Genomic DNA, 8616 nt, shown 5'->3' with positions numbered 1-8616 from the left:
GCAAACACAGCTGTGAACACACACACACACACACACACACACACACACACACACACACACACACACACACACACACACACACACACACACACACACAGCAACCTGGCATAGCAAAAACACACTAATGATGATGACACACGTCAAACTTAAGTCTGGTGCATGGTTACCAAAAACAATAATGTAATATATAGTTACCTGGAGTATTTAAAACTCACAGTAATTAACTAAATGTGAACTCTACAAAGAGATAAAGTACAGTCTAATATTAAAATGTATAACTAAGCTGTAGTAAAGTCTGATTGTGATGTAATATTATTTTCCGTATTACACTACAACTATTCCCACATGTCTTATCAGTCATTTACCATGATGTGGGAGCTTCATGTTGTATTGTGTGGGGGTTCAAATATAAAATTCACTGCGTCTTATTCTTTCCTCCCTTCTCTCCTCTTCTGTCTGTCACTCTCATCCCTCCCCTTCGCAGTCTCCTTCTCCTTTCCTGTCTTTCAAGAAGGAAATGAGAGAGGGATCATGCCATACTGAGTAGAAAAGGATTATTTGTTGGTTAAAAATCCCTCACGTCTCAACTAATCCCAAGTGTTTAAGTTTTACTAAGCTCTCTAAAAGACCGGGGAATGACAGGAATGGCTGTGTGTGAAATACTTGCTACTTCGATCCAAGCCCTAATGAAGCTCTGCTGGTCGTTTCGTAACTTGCGTCCCAAAACTGACCAATGGCGCACAAGGTCACCGTGCAGCCAGAGTGTGGGCTGATCCAATCAGTGGTAAGAACAGCATTGGGGCTGTGAGGTGGCCAAAGGACATGAGGAAGAGGAGGAGGGGGAGGAGGTGAGCTTGCTCCAAGAAAAAAAACCTCCACAAACTCATATGATGGAATATAATCGGATTCTGAGAAGCTTAGCAGGAATTTGCCCAGAGAAATTGTCTTATTATTATGACTTCTTTGTTTAGCTGATGCCCTTATCTCTGGGCTGAATTGGGGGGATTATTCCTTTATTCTGCAAACCATAATACTGGGAAACTGTTTCCTTGGTAATTAGGTCTAAGTGCCCTTGTTTAGTTTGCCACAGCATTACAGCTCTGTTAGCAGCTTCAGCATGAAGTGTTATCGTGAATTGGTGCCCCCACACTAGTTAACAGTTGAGGGGTTAAAGGAATTAAATACCTCCAGCGTTTTGAATTATAATTGTTTATCAGCAGGAACCTCTCACTCGGTGGGAAAAGTTTCAGCATTGTTTTCCTACAATGGGTCATCATTCAGTAGTGAAGCCACCAGGCACAGTTAGAATACAAGATTTGCAACGAGGGAGGCCTACGGCGTTGGCAACGACAGTAAAGGACATAAAGGCCGACTGTTGCAGCCTGCACCCCTGGACAAAGAAAACAGTGGCTTGCATGTGGTTCAATGGGAAATGAATGGCAGCCTGACCTCGTGTTTTGAACGTGGTGAACGTCTGTCACTGTGTCAAACAGTAAATAATTTCATTTCGCTGTGAACAGCGTGTTTGTTCATGTTGTTCTCATTTCAAATCTGAACGTTGATTGGCTGCAGGGATTTCTCTGGGTAATCTTTGGTCCATGATTTATTTTTGTGGCTGCAGTTACCAAATGGTGCTTCTCTGGTTTTCAACTAATTGTTTAACTATGCAAGAAAGAATTTCTGTAATTACCACTGTTGGTGCAAGGCTCCTGAGAAAGGGTGACTCTATGAATGGTTTGACACTGAAGATTTGGCTTGACATGTTATAGCCCATGGTGTTTTGGGATTTGTTCCTTCTTAGTGGAGAAGACTTTTACTTCTCTGCAGAATGAGTAGAGGCCTCCTTAAATCCCGATTTGATAATTAAAAATGCATCATCGAGGAATTGCAGTAGATGGACAGGCTGGGAGAATATGGGGAGAATCTGAGATGCAGCAGTGGTGTTGATTTGTTGTGGGTGAAGTTTCATTGTGATAAGGAATGAAGTTTGAGCTGCACTCCTGTTTGTGTCCAGGCTATGGACAGAAGGGGTGAATAGAAAAGAGACTGATACAATACAGTATTTATTTGCATCCTGTTTCAGAAGCCAAATCAACACATTTTTGTATGTAGGATCTGTAGAAACAGGCAGTGTGGGAGAGAGGGGGGAAATGTGTTTCTGTGGGGTAATGCCAGCCTCATAAGTGCTTTATCTCTTGTATTATTGTCTCTGAATCCCAAGGACAAGCTGTGGCAGGCAAAGCTTGCTGGTCGCAGTCTGTCAGCTAATGACTTGTTCATTCATCTCTAGCCTCATCTCTAGAGAAACTAACACCTTTAAATAGCTTGTGTGTCTTTCCATCTATAGCAACTTGCACATCAATGCTTCTGTGCACAGAAACATGCAAACACACCTCCACCTGGCTAAATGTGAGCATCAGTCTAAATGTCCTACATTTCTATCATACTCCCCTTCCCCCTGAGAGTTTATTTTCTGTCTTCACCTACAGTATCTTCTCTCATGTTGTGATTTAAAGGATTCCCTCCTGTCTTTGATTTAGACAGTAGATAATGACAATCTAAATCATCATTGAGCAAGATTTCAAACCTCAATCTAGCATGTGGTTCTGGATCCTAATGAAACATTGTCCTCTGACAATGTTTCTCACACCCTACCTGTGGTTTGACCCTCTCTTAAACTTGGTTTAACTTAGCTTGGCTCACTGCTCTAGGAAATACTTGTCCTTTCTCAGCTGACAGACAGTAAGTTGTGCAACCAAATCGCACGTCTCACACGTCCCAGCCAGTGACATTAACCACATTTAGTCACAGATTGACTGCACTTAGACAAATAATGATATTCCAGCAGAATAATGCACGGATAGAAATCACAGTGAAACCAAGAACCAAATTAGTGTTGTATCATTTTAAATGCATGATAAATGTAATGATATGTTTATGAGGCAAATGCTGCCGGGTAATCTAATGCTACATGCCTCCAACCAACCAAACACACACCCCAAACCCCAAGTGCCCACACAAGAAGCCATCTGCAACACAAACAAGGTGTGTGATATGCTACAAATGGAGAAGATAAAGCGGAGGTGAGTGATGGCGGAAAATCTTTTTTTCCTGACTTGGCAGGTGCTCCTACTGTGTACAAAGAGCATCTGTTACTCAGAAAATAACTGGGTAAACTCTATAGAAAATTACTATATATAGTCCAGCTACAGAGCTGACACACAAACAGGCAGGTATCCAGGAACCTGACATCTGAGTGCAGTAACTCACATATCAAGATACAGCTTTTATGTGGTCATAAACAAAAGTGGACAGATACACACACTCTCACAGTAGTGAGAGAAACATGTCTTTAATCAAGCCTGGTGCATCTGTCAACAATGCTCTGAACACAGGATTTGACCACAGCTGAGGCCCCTGTAGGTGTGTGTGTCTGTGTGAGAAGATATGAGCAAACAACATACACATCCATCCATCACGTTGACAGGACAAATAAAGAACTGCTCTTTAAGTAAAGGGGGAAATTACCTAAAATAGACTTAAAGGAAAATACTGACTAGGTCTAACTAAATGCACACATGCAGTACATGTAGCTACGTATTTGCAGAAAACACACAGCAACAGGTTTCCCTTGGCACACAGATGCAGGCGTTGATGGTGCAGACAGGCTTTGATGTGGAAATCAAAGTGTTGTGAGAGGTTGCAAACAGATAAAATACATTAAACTGTCATGTTGGAGCATGTTTAAAATGCAATGGATCAAAGTATGAAAAAAAAACATTAATGACTAATTGCACAGAATAGAGATGAAATCAGGGATCAAGATAGATAAATAGAGGTTACTGTGTCCCCAGGCTAAAATAATGACTGCCAACAAAAGCTAGTGAAAACTAATACTAAAACACTCAATAGATTTCACATATTGGATCTTTAAATAAATCCTGGATGAATAGTGCACAGTGGAAAAACAGTAGCACAGGAGCTCAGTGCTAAGTGCAGTGTTTTTATCGTGTGGTTGGAGCTGCAGTGTTATAATCAGTATGTGGGTCAACATCCTGATTACAGTCCAGCATCACATTCCACTTCTGTTAAAGTCAGCTGTGATTAGCATAAGGGTGAGTCTGCAGGGTGAGTGAGTGTGCGAATGCATGTCAGTGTTTGTGTGTAAATCTATGTGCATATTGACGTTTTAGGTCTACATCAATGTGACTCTGTAGTTTATGCAGAAAATCCCCAATAAAATTTGCTCTCGACAGAACAATGTTCAACAATCGAGCTCCAACTTCAAGTCTCCAGAGTAAAACTGACAACATAAAGGAATCAATGAGACTCATTACTGCATTAACACAGATCTGAAGTCCTAACAAAGGCTTCATCATAACAAGGTCCCATAGAGGATATGTATACTGTATATTACTTCAATATGTTGACATACTCGGACAGTAAAGTCGATTAAATAAACACGTGTGAAACACATTTCAACACATTTTATGCATAACATTTCACTCACGCTGCAGTAGATAACAGACCAATCTAATTAGCCAGATATGTTATCAGTAAAACGTTGTTTACAAGATCATTTGTGCAAATGTTCTTTTCATAATCAGTGGATTGGTGTAAACGTTGCAAACTTACTTTAACTTTCTTTTTTCCCACCCATGATGTGTAAAGCTGTGCGTACGTGTCCACGTGTCTTCCTGTTATGTGAGAGCCCACCCGCTTGTGTGTGTCTATCATGGTGTATCAAATTCAGCCTCAGCTTTGGGTTAACTTCGCTGAAGTTGAGATTGCGGATGTGGGTTTGGAGGATTACCTGCATTGCCGTGACCTGATTCCTATCATCTACGCCAGCTCTGTAACACTCTACGTAATCTCCGTCACTGACGAGATGAAAGATGCTCCATCTTTAGCACGTTATCTCCGTACAACAAACTCTAGGAGCACTGTTGGAGAGGGATGTTCCCTTCAGAAAAACCTCTAGAAATATGTTCATAAAAACCCCAAAATTCACCCCTAACAGGAAGTATACATTGTAAATTTGATAAGACTGGTACATTGTCTTCAGCACAACTTCCTCTACCTTTTATAGTTTTGCCTCTTGTAAACACGTGAACTGTGGTGCTTTAGACTTTCCTACTGCCAGAAAAGGTCACGAAAACTGAAGGGACATTGTGGAGGAGAGGCATGGCAGGAGGAGAAAGCATATTAAAGAGGTACAGCATAAATCTGCAGTCTTTTAGATAATAAACTGAGTGAAGAGCAGAGAAAATGAAGAGTGAAGACTTCTCACTTGACCTCTCAGTTAATCTGCCCTCACAGCTTCCTCAGTTATTCAACTGAACCAGGTTTTTCTCTCCTCCACTGCTTTTTTTTTTCTGTTCTAAGGGGTCTCCTCACCTTTAACTCTGATCGCCATCCACAGGGGCGAACAGAGAGGCAGGTTCAGGCAGGTCTTCTCATCTCCAGGCTTCAGTCTAATAAGGATTTCCATGAGCCTATCTATCTAAGAAACAGTCATTTTAGACTTCAATCTGCTTTGTCTCACATCGTCTTGGAGGTCCACTGAAAAATATGCTCTGTGCAAAGAAATAACCACAGTAGGAAAAATAAACTTTTAAAACTCTTCCTCATTTATCAGAATCATATTTTGCGCCCCTCACTTAATCTCTTTAAATAGTGTCCTCTTACTCTCCAGCCACAAATATTCAGAGAGGGAAACCTCTTGGTTGTTGATATGCTTAACTGAGTCGCCTGTGCACACATGCCAATTAAGTGTCAGAGCAGCAGGGAGTGATTACTCTTTTGCCTCAGGTTTTGCCCCTCAGGTAACACACAGGCTGGATATCATCTTTCAGGTTTGTTAGGATTGTGTGGGAGTCCGAAAGAGCATCTTTAGTCTACCAATTTAATCTGTTTCTATCTACATATCATTATTTATCTAGAATTGAACACAAGTTCAACATTTGAAGTGATTTCAGCTGGATGAACTATCCTATCACATCCAAACAAGTTTCCATTCACAAACACACACACAAGCATATTAAGAAAACACATCTTGGATAACTCACATGAATGTGTACTCACACAAACACAGAACACTCACACAGCAGTGTTGCAGCTGTGTGCCTCACGGCTGCTCAGAGAGCACTTCGTTAGAAACAGTTTTTGTCTGGACCTCACAAAGCTGTCACTGCTGTTAGGGCCACAGAGACCAGAGTTTGAGTCCTAATTCTATTAACTTTCTGTTGATGTTACAAATCATGAAAGAAAAATTATCAGAATGCATCTACCTAAAACTAACCCAGACATCTTTGTGCATAAATCTAACTGAATTGCATCATTTGACCAATTGTCAGCTGCACGGAAAATAAAGGTTAGACTGCAGTCACCATCAGATTCATGTCCAATGACTTTAAAACTGTTTATGCAGTTAGGCTTTCCATAAGATTCGTACTGTGGTCTTATCATATTCAATTGAAAATTGCTCATTGATAATGGAAAAATGGCAAGTGCACATGAAGAAACCTGAATTCTGACACTGCTTCTGTATACACACTGCAACCTTTCCACCTCCGTTTATTTTATACCTTATTACTTATCATCTGATTTGATGACTATTGAGCTGTCTTCCCTCTTTGCTGATTATGTTCAGACTAGCTGAGTCCAAGTCATATCTGATTCCAAAGTGTCCAAGTCCACAAATGCAAGTCCAAATGAGTATTTGTAAGTATACTCATTTGGACTGAGTAAAAATGAGTATCTGAGACGACTTAACAGGCGTGTCAATATCCAGTCTTAATGGATTTTCACTTAAACCAATTATCTGAAAGTTCCTTCAGGTTTGTTTTGAAAGAGGAAGTTAATTTCAAGGAAGAACATAACGCTGGACTCGGTCAAGTTTTTTTTTCTTTTTTGATAAGTGCATTGGCCAAGTCTGAGACAAGTCAGTCCTAATGCAAAACTCAAGAATCGGACCAGGCCAGCTTTGGCGTGGATGGATATGGATGTGCTGTAAACGATGTTCGTGTTTGTAAGCAGTAAATCTCTTCACAGCTCACTGAGCTGACACAGGAAGGAGAGATGTGATGGATGGAGTGCAGCATAAGAGAAATGAAGATGGGAGGACAGGTGAACAGAGGGGAAGGTCGTGTGTTTCATGAACACCCGTTGGAGAAAGAAATGGCTGACTCGAGGGCAAAAAGTGGAAGCAAAATATTTTACTTAAGGTGGAAAAGCAGAGTTGGGAATGCAATTTATAAATGTCCAAAACAACTGAAACTTGCAGGTGGGATGACACGAGGCATGTTTAGTGCTAGGAGAGGTTAATAGTTCGGGGTCTTGAGGCTATTATTGGTTTTCCATATTTGACTGTTTCAAATCATTTTACCCAAAATATTTACATAGTAAATTAACTTGATAGATCAAACAAAGGAATGAAGAAAACACAGATGATGATTCACGAGAAGAAAAAAATCTGCAAGTTACATCAATTCCAGAAATCTGTTTTGATGAAAATAAAGAGCCTGAATCTTGAGTATTGGCTCAAGACTCCAAAATGCTGGTTACACCTCAAACGGTTCGTGGAAAAATCTTCTAGTTCGGAAAAGTAAAACAGTTCAAAGACTTGTGGTTGTTCTCAGAAATAAACCTACTGCCATTTAAAACAGACAAAACTGCAACATGAAACTCTGAATCCTGGAGAATCAAAGATACAAACTCATTTCTTGTTGGATTTCTCCTACATACATGAGATGAAACATTAATCTGCCAGTCTGCAACACTCCGCAGATCCATCCTTAAGTAGTAGGTGATTAGACTGGAGCTGATGGGAAAGACACATCCATTTGTAGGAATTAAAAGCTGCAGGAAACACTGCTTCGGGGGCTATTATCTCTTTCATTGTGAACATATTTGCCTCTCCTTCTTTCTCTTTTTGAATCATACACACGCTGATGCATTAATAAACAAACTTGGAGAATTTAACTTGCACAACAGGACAGATTTTGCTCTTGGCCTGATGATAGAGACATGGTCCAGTGCTCCGGAAGAATGAGCCAGCAACAGGAAAAAAGTCATGTCTGTGAAAATGTCTTAAATGCCCCTGAGTACATCAGACTTGCTTGTTCAACTTTATAACTCTGGAATGCTTTAGGAGAAAATATCCTCCGTCTCTTAAGAGGGATATTCCTGTTTAATATTTACAGGTTTTTATTTTTTACGTAAGCCCTCTTGTTGTTCTTACTTATTAAGTTATGTTATGTGTGAAAATCCCTCACTGCTTGTCACTGAAGGGTAAAACAGACACAGGTGAGCAGGTGGGACACATATTTAAAAGCACGCATTTAACCTGCACAGCAGATTTGAGTGGAATAAGGACAAGCAGGACACTAAACTGAACAAAGCAGACTGACAATACATCCCAGCAGCATGATGCTTCATTAATTTGTCCTCTATCAATATTTATTTCTCATTACAGCTGACACCCTGAGCATTGCTGCCAGGTGGAACCAGCCAACATCTGCAAAACAAATGAGCATCAAACACAAGCATATGTTCTGAGGAAGGATTTTTTTTTATTGACCATTTATACTGAGTCCTTTTTCTGTGGACCTCATT

This window comes from Anabas testudineus, chromosome 7, assembly GCF_900324465.2.
Source record: "Anabas testudineus chromosome 7, fAnaTes1.2, whole genome shotgun sequence".
NCBI classification, from domain to species: Eukaryota; Metazoa; Chordata; class Actinopteri; order Anabantiformes; family Anabantidae; genus Anabas; species Anabas testudineus.
This window is presented reverse-complemented; position numbering follows the sequence as displayed.